The sequence below is a fragment of the Miscanthus floridulus genome, chromosome 3, assembly GCF_019320115.1.
Source record: "Miscanthus floridulus cultivar M001 chromosome 3, ASM1932011v1, whole genome shotgun sequence".
NCBI lineage: Eukaryota > Viridiplantae > Streptophyta > Magnoliopsida > Poales > Poaceae > Miscanthus > Miscanthus floridulus.
In genome coordinates this window covers 127,571,490-127,594,665 of record NC_089582.1, presented here as the reverse complement: position 1 = coordinate 127,594,665, position 23,176 = coordinate 127,571,490, and the positions used below count along the sequence as shown (strand labels likewise).

Genomic DNA, 23,176 nt, shown 5'->3' with positions numbered 1-23,176 from the left:
TGAAGCTGGGAGATTTTTTGGGCCGAGTAGATTGCCCGCAACGCACTGTGCCGGAGCAGGTGTGGTAGGACACGGGGGCGGGATGATAAGACCAAAGTGCAGTCGGTCGGCCCCCGGGTACATGTGGTTCCTGGCAAACTCGAGATTCCAGGAAAGTTGACTCGGTGATCAATATCTCACTTTAGCGGGTGAGTGAGGTTTGTGTAAGGAACAAATCACCAGCTGGTTAGAAATCGATTCGAATCGCCATCGCTCCTGGATAGTGAGCACTTGACTTGAGTTACTTCATCGTAGTAAATGTTATGGAACACTTGGACAGTTATAATGAATATGACAGTATGGAAGTTGTTTAATGATCATTGGTTATCATTATCTGCTTAATCATATGTTTACTCTAGTATAGGTGCAAATCTAGTTGACAGGTTAATAATAATTAACTTGGCAATAATGCTTTTAGAAAGGTTCTTGAAATACTAAAAATGCTTCTTTTTGCAAACGAGTCAGCTACCCTACTATAAAGCCCTTCATAATCCTTGGTGTCATTTATTTTCGGTTATGTCGGGTAAGTCTGGCTGAGTACCTTCTCGTACTTAGGGTTTTATTCCCACTTGTTGCAGATGGGCAGATGTATTACGGCTACTGTATCAACTGCCTTTATCCTGCGATGGGTGATGCTTAGGACCATGGGCATGGTCATTCCCTACGTCTCATCTAATGCTTTTGTTGGAGATGATCATTCGCTGGCACTATATTTAAACTCCGCGTGAGTGTGTGTGTGATTTGAACAAATGACTTCCGCTACTTTTATTCGAACTGGTTTGTAATAACTATGTTTAAACTCTGATGTATCTAAGATTGCAAACTTTTATGTAATATGTGATGGTGACCGCTAAACTTATTACGATCATGGCTGGGACATGAGTTGGTTTGAAATCCTTCGCGATTTCACGGACTACCGGGTTATACGGGCTTAAGTTTGCTCAATTGTCTGCTTTGGTGGATGATTTTCTTACTTAATTTCGTATAATTGGTCGGTTCTGTCACAGATTACATCTAGATGCACTTGGTATTCGTGTTTCACTACGGGATTCGCTTGTTACTCTTGGTGGTTGCCGCCACCTAGACGGCTTGGAGCAGCGAGGATCATTGAGCGGAGGGTGGTGATTGTCTCCGGCTCCGATTGTGGTGATTGTGAGGGTTCTTGACCTTTCCCCGCGGAGAGCCAAAAGGTACTCTAATGGATTACTCATGGCTTGTGTGATCCTCATCTTGTGTTGGTTGTGCGGCACCCTATGGAGGGTTTGGCGTGTGAAGGCAATTAGCGCGTAAACCTCCAAGTGAGTGAATCGCCACAACGAGGACTAGCTTACCGGCAAGCAAGTGAACCTCGGTAAAAATCATTGTGTTCATCATTGATTCCAAGGTGATTGGTCTTCATCTTTATTCATCCTTGTGATTGATTTGTTCCTTCATCTACACGATGGTATAACCTTCTTGATCACTCTTTTTACATTACCGCAAACTAGTTGACAAGCTCTTTAGTGTAGCTAGTTGTGAGAGCTTGCTTGCTTGGTTGATGTGGCTCTTTAGTTAGCCTTTGAGAGCACACTAACATAGAGTAGTATCATAGCTATTATGTGTATAGATACTATCTAAACTAGAATTGTGGTAGGTGGCTTACATTTTGAAGTAGGCTAGCGCAACACTTGCTTCGCCTCATAATTGTCTAACTATTTTGTTAAGTATTGTTGTAGAAATTTTTATTAGGCTATTCATCCCCCCTCTAGCCATTAGGACCTTTCAGCGAGAAACTTTGATCACGCTAGTAAGCAAGAGTGCCATAGTCGCTGGGGCATAGGTTTCTTGCAATCCAATCAGTTTTACTCGATGTTTATTTCTACAAACCTTGCCTCTACATTTTTAATGTGAGAAAGGGTCGGGCACGGTGACTATTTTAGAAAGGATATATATTGTGGCAGAATCGCCTGAAATAGCATACTTACGGAGGTGCTCGTCTTCCACCAGACACTAAGCACCCCAAAAGCAAGCTACAGCGAGCGGTGTCCATCAGGCATACCTCGAGGGAGAACCCAAAAGATCCACATTTTCCCCAAGGATCCAATAATGAGAATGAGTTACAATACAAGTCCATTTCATACATCTGAGTTTCTTAAAAGTACATTATTACAATACCAAATACCAGAGTGCGGAATAATAACAACAGAATTTAAAAATAACATCTAGCGGTAGGGGCGAGGATTCTGTCTGAGCCCACCAGAAGGATCCTCCACACAAAGGTACTCTTCAAGCATCACCTGCAATAGGGGTAAATAAACCCTAAGTACACAATGTACTCATAAGACTTACATGACTAGTGGGAATAATTTCCTGACTCTAAGGAATATGATAGGCTTTATGGTTTGCTGGTTTGCTTTAGCAGAAAGCAATACTAATAGTGAGTCCTTATTTATGTATTATTATTATCAGCCGTATTAAGTTATCTTCTAGCTAGTCTACATAAGCACCTATTCTACTTTCAAGCATGAGTTGAGCAATCAGTTATATTTCTTCTCCTTTTCCACTTTTAGTTCTTACTACGGTGCTAAACCACAGACAAGCCATACCAGATTTCCTGGCAATTCACGAATCAATGTGCCCAGCTGGGTGCCCCAAAAACACACATCCCGCTTGTACCCTAGGCACAAGCAGGACTACCCCATCACTCTCCTGTCCTGGGTGTCTAGGTCCCCGTCCAAACTTGGACTTCAAGCCCCCACATCCTAAGTCCCAGACTCACTATGGTGCAAGGACCTCCACTACCTCCTCTTCCCATTAGTTGGTCCGGAAAGAGTCGGATCCACGACAAGAGAGCAACAAGTCTTCCCTGCGCCCATACCTAAGTATGTGCTCGGGACAACAAATCTATGACTTGCCAAGAGCCATATACAATGATCGGTCCTTAATCAACATAGATAGGGAAAAAGTGTAACCAAGTCATGCCCTGTTGGCCGCAGGACACAACCCCTTACACCCACTAATACCCAATCCATATCCCTGCCCGGTCACCATTTTCCTTTCCACCATTTTATCATGAGTGTTTACATTTTATTACCTATTTGCGAGTAACAACAGGTTACTCACGCTACCGATATCCTGAGCATAGCAGCTACTCGACCTGTGCTAGTACAACTCATGGGTAGATATGTTTATGCAGGTAGTTTCCATAAAATGTCTGTAACTTAAATGCACATCACATATATATATATTCAGTGATCATAAAAATATGGGTTATGCTCCGAGGCTTGCTTGGGCAGGCGCTGGGTCAGTAGGGTCAGCACCAACAGGCTCTTGGGCTTCCTCCTGCACGAGGATCTCCTCCTCATACTCCTCGATCACCTCGTCATACTCTGGCTCACCGACAGGCACGAAGTCTACCAGTTCGTGATCTACATGAAGTGATGATGTAATGTTTAATAAAATGACAACAGCAACTCTTAACCCAAAAGTACATCTATTAAACTACTAAGTGAGGTCTACCCACTAAAGGCTAAGCTACGTACCGTCACCACTAACAAGTATGAAACATGACATACATTCTTATAACAACTACAGGTATTGTTACTCCTAATACCGATTAAATCGAGATACAATAAAACAAGAGTAATAGCTATTTTATTTAACATCCCATTCTAAGGCTACAAAATTTATAGCGAGTACATAACAACCTGGTGGACCAACTATAAAATTTTTGTGGCTACATCTATCACCAATTATCCACAAATATTCCTACAAGTATTAACCTACCTAATATTAGTTCTCTAGTTTTGAATTTATGACCCAATACTCGTCACAGCTAACTGCAATCCAACTATACTATCAAGTAGATGGCATTTTTGTGAACCTAACAAAATTAGTCTCACCATTTTTGGACAACTACGCAATTTACTATGATTTATCGAAGTTTGACTCATAACTAAAATAAATAAGCATTTCTATTCTTCTGGAAATTAAGAAAACCAAATCCTACACCTCGGCCCACACGCGCGGTTCGGCCCGCCACGGCGCGATGCGCGCGCCAGCGCAGTGTGGCCCAGCCGGCCAATGGTCCACAACGAGGGAAGACCCGCGTGCGACGGCAATTACGCGAAAACACCCCCGATCTACTCGGTATTCACAGCGAGCTCTAAGACACTATTCCTTTAGTCTTCGGGTTTACATCTACACCCTCCCCTTTCTTCTTCTTCGCCGTGGCGACATCCCCCGACACCCGTGCGTGCACTAGCGCGACGGCGTGGGCACCGGGCAGCCACGCCGGCGTCATCCGAGCCTCTAAGGCCTAGCTAAGGGGCCGATGATTACCTCCACGACAATGCGCAGCGGCTGGAAGTGCTACGGCAAACAGGGGCATCGTCCTAGGCTCCCTCCCCGGTGGTGGTCCCTGACCTATGATGGCGGGTACGTTCCCGTGAGCCACAACGAAAATGAAGCAAACCAAATAGCTAGAGAGCTCGAGGCACTACCCACGGAGACCCTGGAGGTGACGATCTGGCTGAAGAAAGCCCGAGGTGAGTTGGCCACGTGAGCGTGAGGTGGTGTGGCGGTGCACGGCGGTGGCACGGCTATGCGAGGGACTGCTACACGGCGGTAGGTCTTAGACTATGGTGAGCATGGTGATGCCCAACTAGAGGAGAGGCTAGTAGAGCAAGGAATTAGACCGAGATGCCTTGGTCACGTGGTTAGCCGACGGCGCAAGACACCCTGGTCTTATGGACCTAGCGAGCGGCGATTCAAAATTGAAGCATAGGACAAAGCTACAGGCAGCGATGTGGGGTCGGTAGGACTGCAGGCTACCTAGCGGAGTCGAGGACGTAGTCAATTTGTAACAAGGCACTGCTACCACGATGAATTTGAAAGAACAGTCCCAGTGGCCATGGAGACAGCGGAGGCAGGGGGTCCTGGCGTGGCTTGGCTCGGTTCGGCTACGGATGTCAATGCAACAAACAAGCACGCACCATGATGGGGGACAGCAGGACGTGCTCCAGGCGACTTTCCACATGGCCATGGCTGCAAGTTGACGACGCTCGGCATGGCGTCGCAGCGGGCAGCGCCAGACAAGAAAAACACAGTGCGAGTGATGCGGAGGTGATGGTGGAGCAGGCTGTCGTCCTTCACGCGAGCAGCCAAGGTGAGTCAACGAAGTAGTACCGGGTGTGGCCGCTAGCGGCGCATAGCGTAGGACCTGGTGTGCCTCTGGCCAAAGCAGGGCAGGGCATGGCACGGCAGAGCTTGGTCGGCGGCCCAGACGCAGCGCATCAGCCGTGGTGCTGTGATCCGCGCGCCAACAAGTGGCAGCAGGCAGACAAGGTAACCACGCCAAGACCCTGCGCGCGTGTGCCTTCACGGCGGCAGTGCGGATGTGGCCGGCGCATCAGCGCACGTGCGTTTAGGCGAGCCATCAGCGGCGGTCACGGCCAGCGCCGGCGATGGCCGTGGTCAACGCGTGGTGGCAGACGGTCAGGCATGCAGCGCAAGGGGCGTGCACGTGCACAGGCATGGTGGTGGGGCGCAGCCAGCGTGGCAGCATGTGCTAGCAAGCCAGCAGCGATGCTAGGCTAGCAGCAGGTGGTGACCGCGCCTAGGGCTTCGGCCATGTGCCATGCATGCTTTTTAAAGCAGTTAGAAAACTTGTACGCAATGCTCCAGACGCCAAACTAATTATTCGATGCGCAAGAGGGTACATCAAGCTATCCACCAAAGTCATGACATCGCGCACCCACCTAAACCGATCGCTCTACACAAATGGCTAGAAACGGCTTCGTCGACACCTTTTAAAACTTACGTGAAACGACGTCGATTCGAACGATTTCACGTCGAATCCCAAATCCGACCTACGGGATGTACTAGCTAGTTATCCTTGTCCTCGACCACACATGTTTTATCGCCGTTCGCAAAACATTCTATAGCATTTTTGTTTTGACAAGAATTCGATTAGGATACTAAACAATGTTATGTGACACGAAACGCAACATTCGTTTCTTGTTTCGCATAAATGCTTCAAGCGCCTAACATTGATTTATAATTCCTGTTGTACACATGTGCACATAAATATGATGCTCATGCGATGTTTTAGCAAGAACAGTACAATGTAACACTGAGGGTGTTACATATATATACCCTTATTAGCCCTCGAGTGAGGCCTAACCCCTTGCCGTTGCCAGGGTCAGGTTTCACTAAAGATCGAGGAGATGATAGCCAAACTGGTAAGAGGAAGTGTTTTTTGTTTCGGAAATGTTATTCTTAGTTTTTGTATGTACCCCTCCCTAGGATCCGAGACATCGTCCTATGATCGCGCATTCGATCCCCTTACGAGTCTAACTTCCCTCAAGCCCCACATGTTGCAGGGATCCGGTCGAGTGGTCAGCTCATCTTTGTGATCGTCATCCCTCAAGTGTTTTTTTGATAAAATAGAGGGGCTCGGCTTCCCGTTCGCAGGGGTTCGGCATGGGTCAGCTGGTGACTGACTCTAGATTCTTAGTCTCCAATCCATATAGTTCTCAGGTCCATTCGACCGGTCCCAAGGGCTCATTGCTTTTCTTCGAGGAAAAACCATGGACTAGGAACCAACCAAGACTCGAATGTGGGCTAGGATGCCCACGACGCTCGTGCGCCCGGGTACTGACCGCTAGTGGGCCCATCCCTTTTCACCCCTCACTCTAAGGGGCCCCAAAGCGACTATGAACCCATCGAAGGGCCAGCCTTCGAACTCCTAGGCCTGAATGGGTTGTAGGAGCATTTTTAGCTCCGTATCCCACCTTACCTATGTCGGTTCTCGTGCCTGTCTATACCGACACCGAGCTAGACGACATCGAGAAGGAGGACCCCTCTAGCATAGGCTTACCTATGGAGATAGAGGATGAGATCATCCCCCAAGAAATTAGTTAGGTAGATAAGCCCAACGGCGAACTTGTAATAAGTGGACAAGCTGTTAATTTTTGTTATGGACAAACAGATTTTTAGCTTTTCTCTCCTTTTTGTACAAAAAGGTTAATGCATTTCGACTCTTTCCGTTGTTAAGGCTATAAAGCTTGGGGTGCAGGAGAAAAAAAACTCTGATTACGCAAGTGAGCAAAAATGCCATAGCCGCTGGGGCATACGTTTCTTATAGTTTGACCAGTTTTATTCAATGTTCGTTTCTGTAGCCCTTGCTTCAAGATCTTAACGTGGGAAAGGGTCGGGCATAGAGAATGTTTGCCGGGTAGATATACTCTTTAATACATTCCAACTCTTTCTGTAGTTAAGTCTAAAAAGCTCGAGGTGTGTGCAAAAAACTCTGATCACGCTAGTGAGCAAAAACGTCGTAGCCGCTGGAGTGTAGGTTTCTTGCGGTCCAACCAGTTTTACTCAGCGTTTGTTTTCGCAACCCTTGTTTCTAGATCTTAACGTGAGAAAGGGTCGGGCATAGAGAATGTCTACCGGATAGATATACTCTTATTAGCTCTCGAGTTAGGCCCGACCCCTTGTCGTTGCTGGAGTCGAGTGTCACTAAAGATCGAGGAGTTGATAGCAAAAACTAATAAGAGAAAGCGTGCCTAAATTAAGGGTAAAAGCGACATAGTTGTTCGATGTTCTAGGCATTGACGGAGACTTCACCGTTGATGGTCCTAAGCCCCTTGCCGTTGCTGAGGTTGGGTGTCACTAAAGATCGAGGAGTCGATAGCGAAACCGATAAGAGAAAGCGTGTGTACGTTAAGGGTAAAAGCGACGTAGTTGTTCGATGTTCCAGGCGTTGACGAAGACTTCACTGTCTATGGTCCTAAGCTTATAGGTGTCTGGTCGGAGCGCCTCTGCGATGACGTATGGTCTCTCCCATGGCGGAGAGAGCTTGTGGCGGTTCTTGTTGCTTTGGATGAGGCGGAGCACCAGGGCCCCGACGTTGAAGGCCCAACCCCACACTCGATGGCTGTGGTACCAGCGTAATGCTTGCTGGTACTTGGCCAACAATCGGTGTTTTCGGACCACCGACGAGTAAATTTGTATTTGCGTGTCTGGCTCGGATGGTGTGCTTGGAGGACACAAGGGTTTATACTGGTTCAGGCAAAACATCCCTACGTCTAGTTCGTTGTTGCTCGTATTACTGACACTTGGTTTATAGTAGGGGTTACAAATAGGAGAGAGAGGAAAAGGATCACAAGTCTCTGATGGAAGGAGTGAACGGGTGCTGAGAGCTCAATTGCCGCTCAGCCTTGTGCTCGTGTCGTGCTCGTGTGTTTTTTGATTATGTGTCTCTCCAGCGTGGGGCGCCTTGCTTCTCCTTTTATAGACGAAGGGAAAGCGTGGGTTATAGAGGAGGAAAAGGAGAAGAATGAGAGAGAAGAAGGCTTCCAGGGTTGTCGGGTCATTCTTCTCCTTCATGCGGATCCCGCTGATCCTGTAGATGTCAATATGGATGGCTCCACATCACGGCCCTGTTCATCACAAACGCCATGCGCAGGCGTCATCTATCGGTCATGGCGTTCGACTCCATCCCGACGGACGTCGTGGTGAACTATCGATCAACGTCCATACGAGGGTTAGGCAGAATAGCACCGGCACGACCGACACTGTTCTTGATATGAATCCCTAGGTATGGCCTGTCATAGTCACGGGTTACATCGAGGCATGCCAGTCTCTTCTCTGGTGTCAGAGTTTTGACCTAGGCCCATACGCTTAGACCTGAAGTGGTTGGTGACGGTATGGATCCCCGTCGGACGAGACAGAAACCGTGTCCTTGGGGTCGGGCGAGACGGAGCCCGCACCCAAGGGGTAGGGTGAGACGGAGCCCGCGGCCTCGAGGTCGGTCAAGACGGAGTCCACGGCCTCGAGGTCGGGCATGACAGAACCCGCGTCCTTGGGGTCGGGCGAGACGGAGCCCGCACCCAAGGGATCGGGCAAGACGGAGCCCGCGGCCTCGAGGTCGGGCGAGACGGAGCCCGTGGCCTTGGGGTCAGGCGAGACCTTTTAATACGTCTTGATCCATCCGGGAAAGTCAGCGTGGGCGCTAACTTCCTTGCTTTGGGTATCCCTAATATCGATACCCGACACAAGTTTTAAAAAAAATATTTCCATCGTTTGGAGATTTTTGAAACGATGTACATTCACTATGCCTCCATATATATACATTGTTGTAAAATTTGAAATTCAAACTTAGTCTAGAAAATTCATGTAAAAATAATAAAATTGGAGTGCATGTGCACTAGAAGACCAAATTACTAGGAATTTCTCTTGTAGACTTTTAGTGCATGAACTTTTCTAGATTGAGTTCGAATCTTAACTATTGCAACAAAATACATATATGGGTGCACTATGGACGTGATTTTAATATATATATATATATATATATATATATATATATATATATATATATATATATATATATATTTCACAAATGACAGAAGTGTGTTTGTTGAAAAAGTTTGCATGTTTACACTTGCCTTTAGATTTGCACTACATATTGTGCCAAACAGGTATGTAAATCCTACACTTTAAAATGTTTCCATGCCATATTTAGAGCCATATAGATTTTTCTCCTTACCGTGTTCCCCTTTTTTTTTACCTTTTTTTTTGTTTCTTAAACTTCTGTCTGTAATCTGTTTAATTTGATTGATGTTAATGTTAATTTGATTTTACTGTAGAGGCTCACGCCTCTCCAGATTCTAAAAAAACAAGTGACTCCTGTTCGAACGAGGCTTATCCTCATCCACTTATCCGCGTACCCCGCCCGCGTCGCTCGTCCGCTCTGTACTGTGCGCCCCCGCTCGTCGCGGGACGGACTCCACCTGTGCTGCTCGCTGGCACCGCCCCTGCTTCAGGACGTCCGCTCGCCCGCGCCACGTGCCTCCTTTGCTCAGAGTCGCACCTCCCGTCGCGGTCGTGCTCCATCCGCCTGCCGCGGCCACTGCCGAGGTTCGTGCCGCCGCCGACCTTCGCACCGGCAACCTCCACGTACTCTATGGCATTGAGCTCCGAGCTGACGTCGAGCTCCACAACGACGAGCTCCATTCGTCCAAACAACAAGGTGACGTTGCGCTAAAAGCGCATGTTGCAAGCGTGTGTTTCAAGTGCTTCAGTTGTTTTAGAGGTATGTTGCAAGGGTTTCGTATGGATGTTGCAAAAGTAGATCAGGATGTTGCAATGGTTGTACAGTTATGTTGCAAACGTCAGTTTCTAATGTTTTATTTTTTCAGATCTATGTATGTTGTAAGTGTGTTTATCTGGATGTTGCATGTGTTTTACACATATGTTACAAGTGTTTTATCTGGATGTTGCCTATGTGTTGCAATGTTTTTTCAAGTGTTTCATGTGTTTTTTAAGTGTTTTAGACACATGTTTCAAACGTTCCATCTATCTTCAGACGTATGTTGCAAGTGTTCTATCTGGATGTTTTAAAAGTAGATCAGGTGTTGCATCTCCTTTCTCGCCTTCTGCCTCGCCTTGGTGTCTTCTCCTCACCTTCTGCTGCCTTGCATCCTTCTCAGACTTGGGAGGGAGCGCGCCGAGGGACGGCGGAGGGGGTGCGCAAGGGGATGACAGCGCGGACGCGAGCGCACGTTCTCCACTTCCATTACGCCGGCAGGTAGCGCTTCGGTTAACTTTTTCTGTTACGCGGGGGATGCTTAGACGGGATGCTCTCGTTGGTGAGCCTGGGCCACGGTTCGGTTGGCGCGTCTGGACGTGCTGCTGGCGCCGGACGTCCGGACGCTAGTGGAAAAGAAAGAGAGGATGTTGGCGCATCCCTCTAATCTAAAGCTAAAATGCTCGGCTAGATTGCTTCTGGATTCTTTGGTGTGCCTCCTCTTCTTTCTTTCTTTTTTTGTCCTCGACAAGTGAGAAATTAAGATCAGCAATGTATTTAAAAAAAATAGGCAAGAAATAGTGAACATATATTATACAATGTATTATCTCACTTCTATCATAGCTGCAATATCCCCGGGTTGCCTATTTTGCAACTATGCCACTGATGCCCATAATCCGTTGGTAGATCATGATCACGCTGCAAGCTAGCACCATTTGCTGCGCGCTGCGTTGAAATGAAGGGTTGTTGGTTAGTTGGCCGTGGCGGCTGTCTACCGTTACAAATACTGACGGATGCGCACACGCAGGACTGCTCATTAGTGCGCTGCACGTATGCGTGCCGATCGCATCAATCGACCAGTCTGCCTGCAGAATTTTGGCTTACCCCATATTCGGTTTGTTCGGCTTCTTTTTTCAGCTGAAACAATGTTTTTCTCTCATAACAATTCAGCCGAAATAATATTTTTCAGTCAATTTCAGCCAAAATTCTGGCAGCCGGGCCCAAGGATGTGCATGTATTCTTCAGACGACTGAAAACATGCAATCATTGAGACAACAGGCTCATATCTTACTCGGTCCTATTCTCACATCAGCCAGAGAATTAGTCATCAGTCAGGAAAACTCCGTACGTACCCCATCTTCAACAAGAGTTGATTAAATCCAGTCCGACTGCAAAATTAACAAGTGCCTTAGTGCCAACACCTGTTCTCATTTTTCTTGAAGTATATCATATACTAATTAGCATTTTATTTAGTATAAACAACAGAACTTAGATTAAATGAAGGTATGGACTATGGAGTGCTAGCTTGTTCACTCGGTAGAAGGTGCTGTCAACTCCTTACCCCGGGCTTTCAAGCCTGGGTGTCCACTATTTCTTTCTTAATAATAAGTGAATGTATATCTAAGGTTATTGTATTTTCTTGGAAAAAATGGGAATGATTTGTATATGAAAGTGGTATTTATATATATATACTGTCAGTTGACACCGTGATGGTACGACCAGAACCACAAATAAAGGATATAGCGGAGGTAGTAGCAGATGATGCCCATGAGAAAGATTGCTTGGACAATACTCAGGCCGCAGATTCTACTACTTTTGGTCTTTTGGATGTATATATATATTGCCATGCGACAACGTGCAGGCCACAACGTACATGGGTAAAGGATGGGAGCTAGTGTGTATGTATATACCAAGTGCAATGTCTGCAGCTTGCCTGATATAATACTAGTCTGCCCTTTCAATTCAGCATCACATAATTTCAGTCATTTCGCCGCTGGATTAAGCAACCTCTAATTAATCAGCTGATGTTTCAGCGAGTGGGTGGCAGAGATTTTCCTCCCCACACCAACAATCAAACAAGTGGTATCACAGGCATGCACTTCTTCGTTATGCTCAATTATTTTCTTAATGAAATATCCGCGGCGGCAAAACCGAATGCACTGAACCTGAATGTCTCCTTTTCTTGTCTATAGGACACCAATAATCCATATACAGTTCCAGTAATTTTCAGATAAGCTTACATCACAATGAAAAGCACTGGATATAGTTAACTGTACATATTCATAGAGTGACAGTGACCCTTTCATTAGCCGCAGCAGGCAGCAGCAACGTATGAGCTACGGCAATTTGAGTGGCCACGCAAGTTCCAAATATGTAGCCTACCCAGAGGACACGCCGCTGAACAGTTCCCTGACATGATTGGTGCCCATGTGCTTTGGTTGACAAACAGCACTTTCAGGGGTTCACAAAGGCTCAATATATAGACAGATTGTTCAATGTTCAGGCAGCGTATGCTACTCCTGTGTGGAGTCAGCACCGTCTCCTTCGGCCTCCAGGTTTTCAGGCGTTGCATGCTCTCGTCAGCTGGCTGGCAAACAGACATTCCTCTCTATCCATCTCTGATAAGGAGAAGAGTGAAAGGAACAAGAACAGATTCATGCCCCTAGATGAGTAAAACGGCAATGCAGATGCTCAATAATCTCTGTCCCGGGTCTCAACACGTGGTATGTAATGACTGCACATCTCCATACTCGACAGAATACTTGAAAGAGATGCAAGTACATAGGACGGGGATCTGTCATAATAGTTGCTAAAGCGACTGCACACACTTCGTCCTGTGCTTATTTCTTTTCTGAAAGGTCTCCTGTGCTTATTTCCAATCATACTTTTAAATTTCAATGGTCAAGATCAAATGTCTTGACCTGAGGAGTGACTAAATCAAAGACCTATCCACTTTGATAAAAACAAGAAACTTTTTATTGCAAGGGAAAACTGTGTTTTTTATTCTATAACATTTGGGACAGAAAGGGGCTGGAATTGTGAGTGTACAGTTCTTACTGCACTGCAACAGAGCAAAATCCATGTTCAGATCTTTTCAACGCTCATGTCTGCATCAGACCTGATCGATCATCAGATTATATGGTTCACAGCATCTGCACATGGTTTTTCTTCCCAGCAAGATAGAATGATTACGCCGCTGAAACATTATGCTCCTCGAATACCATGCGCTTTGGACGGCATAATCAATCGTCTCTTCTGGGAGATCGACCTGCTTTGACATTTCAGAGGCAAGTCATGGAGATTTCCCTACTAGGTTGAAGTTGCAGAGGGCTAATACAATAAAGGGCCCATGTTAGGCTCCATGGCAAGGGATCATTGACTTGTTGAGCCAGGCATATATAATGCCAGGACACCTGCCATGACTTCTTTACAAGAATTTCAAGCAGGAAAGGTGGACGGAATTCAAAGTATACCAACTACTATCATGGTAGAGGTCAAAATGCCGAACAGCTGAAGTAGAGAGAAGAGAATTACAGTACTACCTCTGGTCAAAAATAATAGTCACATACTCACATTTGAGTCATTTGACTTTGCACGGTCTTTGATGCAGTTTTTTTTATCACTAATATCTTGTTTTCTTAAGTACAAATCTACACATATATCTTACATGATTCCAAACTAATTAATCTAGAAGTTATTGACGTTTGTAAAGTTTTTACCAAAGCTAGTCCTAAACGCAGGGACGGACCCACAGGGTATGCAGGGTGGGCCACCGCATATCCTGGGGTCCGCCAGTCATAGAGATAGGTAAAAATTTTCAATATAAAAAAAATAAAAAAGGAATTTTTTATCGAATTGCATAAGAATTTTTTTTGCTGCGCATACCCAAAGATAAAAACCTAGGTCCGTCACTGCCTAAACGGCATGTTTTTGTGACAAGAAGTAATACATATGGATAAGGTATTGGATGGAAGAAATCATGCCTGCTTACATGTACTGAGGCATTGGGCCGAATGAGGATTGTAGTGTTTCTTATCGTTTTATCCTGCTACGTAGTGGGATCTCAGGTGCAGTTTATTGCTGTAGCTCCCTGTGGAATCTTAATCAAACGCTGAACTTAACAATCAGTTGTTGTTCCATGTTTTAAGCTCGGTGGCAACGGGCAAGAATCAATACTATAGACTGCACTAGTAATGGTTTCTTCAACTAGTGAACTCCAACTGTTGGTAGATTCAGGCTAGATAGCATCATATATATAGCACGTTTTAGGGACACGAAAACCTCATAAGCTGCTGTAATCATTTCTCCAACTAGCAAACAAAACAAGAACAAGGACCCAAATTAATTGTTAAATATACGATCTTTCCAAAAAATATTGATCAGTATACTAGTGCAAATTTAGCATCGTAAATTCTCCCCTTCAAATGAATGGCAATCGCTCTGTTCTTGTTTCAAGAAGAAAGTGCAGATTTTTAAGCATTTGCAAGCCAACTGGTAGCATGTAATTAAGAGTAACTACATTGTGAAGCATGGACTGAAATTAGAACATGAGTAAAGAAGTTTTTTTTTTAAAAAAAAAAGGAGGCTCCTATTACTTATGTGAACAAAGGTGTTCAGGAGCAAGCTGTCACAAGATTTCTAGGAGAAAGTACTGATTATATATTAAGAAAAGATAGTTTATGAAGGGAAAAAGAAACGAGAAAGAAGAAAACACAAGATCGCAAAGCACAGTAGGAGCATCTAGCGTAGAGATATGTTTTGTCACTTCCTTTAGCTCTGATGCTGTTATCACAAGCTCAAATGAAAAATGGGATTCATGTTTTGGGTCAGTCTTATACGAAGGTGAAACAAGACTTGTATCGTTTTGGGACTTTCATATCATAGTGGCAGATGGGTGGCAAATTAAAATAGTTTTTCGAAAGACAAGTCGTTGGGAAATTTCGCCTATACATTCGGCTGTTCGTCAGTTGGTTTCTGGGCTGATAAGCTCGGCTGGTGCTGGTTTGTTGTGAGAGAAAAATACTGTTGAATAGCTGATAAGCCCTGGCTGAAAGGCTGATTGTGTACACAGCTTCGGTTACTAAATTGAGTGCAGCACCAGCAAAAACTAGTATAAGAGGCGTGCCGGCAGTTTGTCGGAAGAAACAGCACTAGAAAGACGATGTAGTACTAGTGTAGAAAAAACGTAGGTTGACAGGCCGTGTAAATTAATTTGAGCGGCGCGACGAAGTAACCGTTTGAGAGGATGCATGCCATGCCTGGATGCTGACGACCAGTTCACATTGGGGGAAACTGGTGGCCAGGCCAGAGTGCTGCAGTGTTTGGCGGAGCCAGTGGCCTCCACCGCCGCCGCTGCATGATATAGGGCATGTAGCACCGACTTGATGGACGATATCTCCAAGCATGGCACTGCGAGATCGCGAGTCGGCGACGTAGCTGCGACTGCAGCACCTACCTCAGCCGCCGACAGCCGGCACTGCACAAGCACATAGTTGCTGAAAAACAAGTGAAAAGAAGGAAGTAAGGAACAGACATATAGATGAGCTTTTTACCTCTGTGACCCTAGAAAAAATACATCTTCATTATATGACCTATTTTTTTCGAACTTCCTTGTATAGCCTCAAAACGAATTTATCTTTCTTATACGGCCTTCCGTCGTATCTGTTAGGCTGTACCGTCAGTTTCCCACACGCGAAATGACTAAAATGCTCTTTTGCTTTCTTGCTTCATATCCTCTTGTTCCTTTCCGCCGTACCCGACCAGGATCGAGCGGGTTCGAGAAAAAACGACGCCGCCGCGTACGTAGGGGAGATGGGCGCCGCCGCCGCCGGCCCTTCTGCCACCGGATCCAGGGCCGGTCGGCCCCTCTCCCATCGCCGACCGGCGAGCTCCGCATGGAGGAGGCGCCGCCGCCCGACTAGTAGCGCGAGCGAGGCCAAGGCAGGGCCGGCGCAGCTAGCCCGACGCCCCATATGGTGGCCCCTCCTGCGGCCGGGCCCTCCCGCGGCAAGCCCGGCGGGCCACCAGGCAGCCCCTCCCACGGTCAGTCCGCATCGAGCGGCCCTCCCGCACCTAGCCTTGCGCCGCTCCGGGTGGCCCCTCCGACGTCCAGCAGGTTGAGGCCACTCGGGTCGAGCACGAGCAGGGAGTCAGCAACGCGTTCACAAAAAAATTCCACTTCGTTGATTCGGTCAAAGCATATCTTTCATATGCTCTTCTGCGAGCATCTGTCTCTTCATTACCAGCTGTTTTTTAGGTAAAAAATTGAAATTCATTCAGTTTTGGTTTTCATCATACTTGGTGTGACGGTACTGATCATTTCTGAAGAGTGAGCTATCATGCTAAGTTGACGATTCTTCTTTTATTACAGTATGCTTGTGGTATATTTTTAGTTCTGTTGCTCCGGTTTAGAGAGAGTCTGAAGGTAAAATTATTATTAAGAGGACTCATGTTTGAAAATATTATTAAGAAGACTAGTGTTCTTAGGTGATTATCTTTTTCTTTTATGGAATCTCAGCTGCATGCATAGTGCATGAACAGACACAATTTGGTCATTGGAGACATCCGGTACATTTATGTTTGATGTTATTTGACTGATTTTCCAATCAGGATGCTGGAGAAAGTTTGCAAAGATCCTCAAATACTTGCAGATGTGTTTGTGAACTATGACTGTGATCTTGAGGGACCAAATCTTTTTGAACACATGGTAATCATATGTTTTTTTTCAAATACCCATAAAACATAGCTTCTGAATTTCTTAGTCTTTTTTTCTTTGGCTTATAACACATCTGATTGATAATATGTCTAGCACAAGGATCTCAAATTGCTGATACTAACTCCATTGCGTCATCCTAAACAGTTTCTGTAAAAGGCTCGTCTCTCCAGGTTACTATGATTCAGGTTATTCGAGCCTCCTTTATAATTTCTTGTTTATTGTTAGTTTGACATGAAGATTTTTATTACAGTGCTTTGTGAGTATCTGAAGTCATTCGCTGATTGGGAGCAACTTCGAAGTGATTCCTCAAAGCAAGGGAGCATTGTTGAATCTTGTGAAGAGGATGCTTCAAGGAGCTTGGCAACTTCAAATCCTTCAATTTCCGCGACTGTAATGCTGGGATCAAATCAAATATTGAGAGATTTTGTAGTCCAATCACTGAAAGAGTTGACTGAGAAACCTGCTGAACAAATCTTTGTAAACCGTGTAAAACTGCCAAGTGATTCAATTGTTGAATTATTCACCGCCCTTTGTGGCGTTTCTGCTGAAGAGCTAAAACAAACACATTCTCGCTCGTTGTATGTAAGACCATTGTATGTTTGAATTCACACTTTTGTGTGACCTTATTTATGTGAGACTGAAACTATGGTGAATTTGTGAACAATTTTTGTGTCAACCTATGGTTATATTTATTTGTAAAAAATTTTATGCATTTGATAAGCTCACTTTATTGCAATATATACGTGTACTTGATTATGTGTCCTATCATGTACTGTTATATGTGAATTTATTTGCTTAATATTCCTCCAAATATACAACAGACAAATAAAACTCTATATTTTTTTGCTAGGGGTAAAACGGTCATTTTACCCTTGACTTAACATCATCAAGTGAAAAAAACGGACGAAAGACCCTAAAAGAAAGGAAATTTCGTTTCGATGACATAAGAAAAGGCCGATGAGAGACGGCCCTGGGCCGTGGGCCGTGTGCTAAGAAACACTCAGATCCGGAATCAGCCCACAGGCCGAGCTGAGGTCCTCTCGACGAGTCGGCCTGCCTGCTGAAAGGAAAACGAAAAGTTGACTATTTGCCATGTTTCTTTATCACTTTCGATATGGGTTTCGTACACGCAGATCACATTGTATCTTTGATTACACTCAGGGTTTTCAATTTCGGTATTAGAAAATTTTCAGCGACCTCCAAAATTTTTATCGTAATTTGTGAAATTCTAGTAAAATTTTGTCAAATTTTTTAAGAGACTTACACATGAAGTATGATTTTTTTTATAAAAAAAATAGATGTAATCTAAATAAATATTATCATGATTTATGACTACACATCTATTGAGTAGAAGAATATGCAACATAACCAATAGAAAATATGAGTGTAGAGTTATATAGCATATGTATTAGTGTATCACAAAATTTTAGATATTTCTTTTGGCCACCACTAAAATTACCGAAATCCGTGAAGGTTCGGCGAAATTTTGTCGCAATTTTGGACCTGATTACATTGTCGTTCCCTCAACGCCAGCAAAGAGCCAGGACAAAGTTTAGTCGTTGACATAGGCATGGGTTCGAAATTTCGATGGGGCGGCCAAAGAAAAATCCGAAATTTCGTATTTTGGTACTTCCATTTTGCAAGCAAGCGTCGTCATCACCAGTAATGCATCTCAGCAGCAGAAATTCACCTTCACCTGGCCGATCCACCGACGCGCGTAAAACTGATCGCTAGGGCCGGCCGCTTACCATCGGTAGGCTCCGTGTCGGCACGCGCGCGCGCGTATGTACGCTCGCTGTGCAGCTAGCTAGCTGCCGCGTGCACTATTGCACTTGCTGTGTCACGTACGCATATATGCACACCGCGCGCGACTCCATCTCCATCGGATCCTCCTCCTCTCCCCTCCACGACACGCACACCTGGACCCCGCGTTCGTACGTACGTGTTTCTCACAGGCACGCGCACGGAGGATTCCATGCGGAGCCCGGCCGGCACATGCTCCGCTGCGCTCCGATCGATCCAACATACTCTGTACGCGTGTCCGACGATCCCTGCTGTGCTGCCGGCCTCACCGCGAGACGTCAGGCGAGACCCCACCCCACACGGCGTGGAGCTAGCCGGCTGTCGAGTGGTGGTGGATGGAGGTGACGTACGGTCTGCCGAGACCAACCGGCGCGTCAGCAGCACTGCTGGACCGCGAAAAATCTCGGGACGCCGCCACGCCGGGCGCCCGGGAAGCGAACGAACAAAGCCGCCCGCGTAGCGACAGCGCCGACAGGGCAGTATGCGCGCGCGGGCCGCGGAAGCTAGCCAGCGGCAGGTAGAAGCTAGCGTTTGGCGGTTGCTAGTCTGTTGCCCGTGTGTGGCATTGCCACCCTGCACGTACGGTACCTGCATCGGTCACTGATTCTACTGAATGAATTAGCTAACACTACGTAAAAAACGTTTTTTTTTTAGCAACGGGACCGATTTTTTTTTTAAGGAGCGGTTAGTGATAGAGTCACCCCTACACATGGTTGTCAAATGAGTCACTCTTACAAATGAATTTGTAGGGGCGGTCGGTGTTATCAGCCGCCCCTACAAATGGCCCGATTTGTAGGGACGGCTGGATATCCAGCCGCCCCAAAAATTGATTTGTAGGGGCGGCTCAACAATGAAGTGCCTCTACAAATGAACGCCGAATATTAAAAAGTAAGCACTAAAATTCAAATTTTGTAAACGACCTCGGACGAAGAAACAATCAAAATGAAAGTTGTAGATCTCGAAAAGTTATGAAACTTTGTAGTTGACAACTTTTTCAATTGAGATCATTTACTACTTGAAAATACTGTTTTGTGCACATTGTTCCTGTTTTGTCCTCTAATTCGGAGCCAATTCTTAAAACTGGTCTAGTTTTCGCATACGAACTCCGATTTCGACGTTCCATATATCAAAATCGATCAGAAAAAAATTTCGGATCCGTCCATCCCCCGTCCTGTCGGGGTCGGAGAATTTTAGATTGGTCAAAAAGTGGTCACAAGATCCTCTTTTCGTGGTCACAAGCTTTTTGTCGATTTTGAGCACGTCTTCTGAAATTTCCACAGGCCACGTTTTTCACTTGTTTGAACTCATATTTTCTGTGGTTACTTCTTTTTCGCTCCTAAGTGAAGGAAAAATATAAAAAAAATAAAAATAAAAAGTCAAAATTTCCCAAAAAAAACAATGATAGCCCAAAAAATATATAAAAAAAAGAGAGGGACAAAAGAGGAACAATATCTAGAGGAGCACATAGAGAAGGCCAAACGTTATTTTGAAATACTAATTGATTTCAGATGAAAAAATCATGAACATAGAAGTTGCAGAACTTATCAAGATCTAAAAGTTTTATTTTGGTCATTTCTTCATCCGATAAAGTGGTAATAACATTGTTCACAAAATTTACATATCTCTCTTATAGTTTCATAAACAATAAGAGGGATAGGTAATATTTGTGAACAATGTTACTGCCACTATATCGGATGAATAAATAATCAAAATAGAAGTTGTAGATCTCGGAAAGTTATGAAATTCTATAGTTGATAACTTTTTAATTTGAAATCATCTTGTCAAGGAAAATTACGTTTGAATTTCTAAAATTTGAAATTTAAATTTTGTAAACGACCTCGGATGGAGAAACAACCAAAATAAAAGTTGTAGATCTCGATAAGTTTTGAAACTTTGTAGTTGACAACTTTTTGATTTGAAATCATCTTATCAAGAAAAACTACGTTTGAATTTCTAAAAATTTGAAATTTGAATTTTTTAAACGATCTCGGATGGACAAATAGTAAAAATGAAAGTTGTAGATCTTTAAAAGTTATGAAACTTTGTAGTTGACAACTTTCTCATTTGAAACGTTCTTGTCATGGAAAACTACGTTCGAATTTCTATTATTTGAAATTCAAATTTTATAATTGACCTCGGATGGAGAAACTACCAAAATGAAAGTTGTAGATCTCAAAAAGTTATAAAACTTTGTAGTTGACAATTTTTTCATTTGAATTAGTTTAGGGCCTCAAATAATCAATTTATGCTCAGTTTTGTATAATACATGGGGAATCAAAATGGATTGTGGACACAAGTGAATATGAGGTGTAGTGGTAGAGGAGATGGCGTGAGAGAGAGAGGTCGCCGGTTCTAATCCCGCCGACGGAAAGTGGGCAAAAATCGTGAAAAAATACTGCAACCATAGAGTGAGGGTGTGTGTAGCTACCGGTGGAGACCTCCTCAGTTAAAAAAAATTGCTATTTTTTGCCCCTTTTTCGTTTCTGGAAATTGATTTGCCGCCCCTACAAATTCGATTTATAGGGGCGGCATTTTTAGCCATCTTTTCATAGAGGTGGCTAGCAAAACTATCCCTATAGAGAGTTACCAGCCGTCTCTAAAAACCTTTTTCTACGTAGTATAAACTTTCACGCTTGTTCCGTTATTGTGCAGTAGTATGAATATGTGGTGTGGAAAATATCTCCAGTAGTACGTGTTTGGCACATACTGACATACCTTAGGCCTTAGCAGAGTTTTGCACATGTAACAGGCTTCAGATGGGAATCCAACGTGGATATGCTGCGTAGTGTGTTTGATGACGAGTCCAGAAACAGGGAAGAAATATCATCTCCAGTAGCAGTGTTTGGCACGAATCTCCTCCACCGTGCGCGGAGCGATCGCCAAAAGCTAGCTACAGGTGACAAAGATCGGGGCGCAAACGTGCATCGGAGAAATCATATAACACTGACTGATGAGTTCCGATTCGCGGCTCGTGCGAGAGAAATCTTGTAAACCCTACATAAACCACTCCTTTTCCTTTTACAGAAACAAAACTTGCGGAAACTAAACTTGAGACCTGAGGTCACGACTACTCACGAGTGAAGTGATATTTTGGGTGCAAGCTAGTAGGCCCGGACATGACACCTGCCGCTGATGTCTCCGGCCGTCTGCTGTACTCCTGTCCAAGTCTGACGACGACCGTCGCCCAACCTAGCTTGAGGTGCTCACTGCTCGCCAGCTCTCACGGTCCATGCGTGGAAGCAACAAGGCAAGAGTGCCGTTGATCAAATTGTTACCAATTAGATCGATCATCGAGCAGAACTATCTACTGCATCCATGCATGATGTGGGTAGGTCTTAGTCATTTGTTATACATCTCTATATACACTATATATGTTTAATTAAGTACATCGTAAAAGCTTTGGAATTGATGAAGTTGGCATAAGTACCTGACAGCACGAATGATCTACGCACGCTGCATGGTGCATATGACACAGCATCTCACCGCATTGCTCGATCGAGCCCGGCAGCGGCAGCTCCGCCTGACCCTGAGGCGCTCACTTTCACCAGCTCACGATGCTGGATCCTACGTACGACAGACATAGCGCTGCTCATGCCGTGGGCCGCGGAAGGTTAGCTTACACTTACAGGCGGACACCGCCGCCCGCAGCGGACGACGATGAGGAGCACACGAACGCGCGGGGGCGCGGCATATATGCTAGCTAGCTGGCCACTACAGAGGGCGGTCGGCAGCGCGCAGACATGAACCAACGGTGCATGCTGTGTCGTGTGTCCTGCTCTAGATTTACACACAGCATTACAGCAAGAGGCCAAGAGCGAAAACCCGGCACGTTGCTATACTGCAAGTCCGGACCACCACCTAGCTAAGGTCGGTTTAGCTATCGCTAGCTAGCTCTAACTTAGCTGTACACGTGCGTACAGCATACGACACTATGTAAGGATTCATAGCCCATATTTGCTTATCTTATAATCCGTCTTTTTTAGCTTATTTTTTTCAGCCGGAACAATATTTTTCTCTCACAACAAATCAGCTGGAACAGTGTTTCGGTTTGTTTTTCAGCGAAGCGAACGGGGCCATATTAATAAATCTGCCAAAATTCAATCATGCCGTCGTTATGACATACTGTATGCGTGTGCTAGGCCTGTGGTAAAGCTACAACTAGGCAAAATCAATCACTATCCTAACCAGACATGAAAGAAATGAGCCATACATACCAACTAGTGGTGTATGAGGAAACCGTACCTACACGGCGGAGATACACAAGCAGAGACTGGTTAAACACGCATGTTACACAAGGCCACTTTATTGACTAACACCAGCTAACATCGACTTGCTGTTGAAAAAAAAATAGTGGATCCAAATTTACCGGTTAATTTTAGAAAACCGGACTAAAACCAAATTTTGCTAGATTGCTGCCTTGGCGCATGTTTCTATCGCATCTCAATATCTCGCTCCTATTGCATGGGGCCTACTACACAGAAGGTTAAAAGGAACATATAGAAGTTGAGGTTAATATAGCTTGTGTGCCACAGATCTAATTCTTGGAC

General features: G+C 45.0%; 1 long non-coding RNA gene across 1 annotated transcript; it reads right to left on the bottom strand.

Moving 5' to 3' along the window:
- Window positions 1-17,953: 17,953 nt before the first annotated feature.
- LOC136546851 (uncharacterized) lies at window positions 17,954-22,448 on the bottom strand. Its single transcript, XR_010781438.1, has 3 exons — window positions 22,057-22,448; window positions 21,345-21,936; window positions 17,954-19,229 (listed from the first exon to the last, which is right to left on the bottom strand). It is a non-coding gene; the product is annotated as an uncharacterized lncRNA (long non-coding RNA).
- Between the last annotated feature and the right edge of the window lie 728 nt (window positions 22,449-23,176).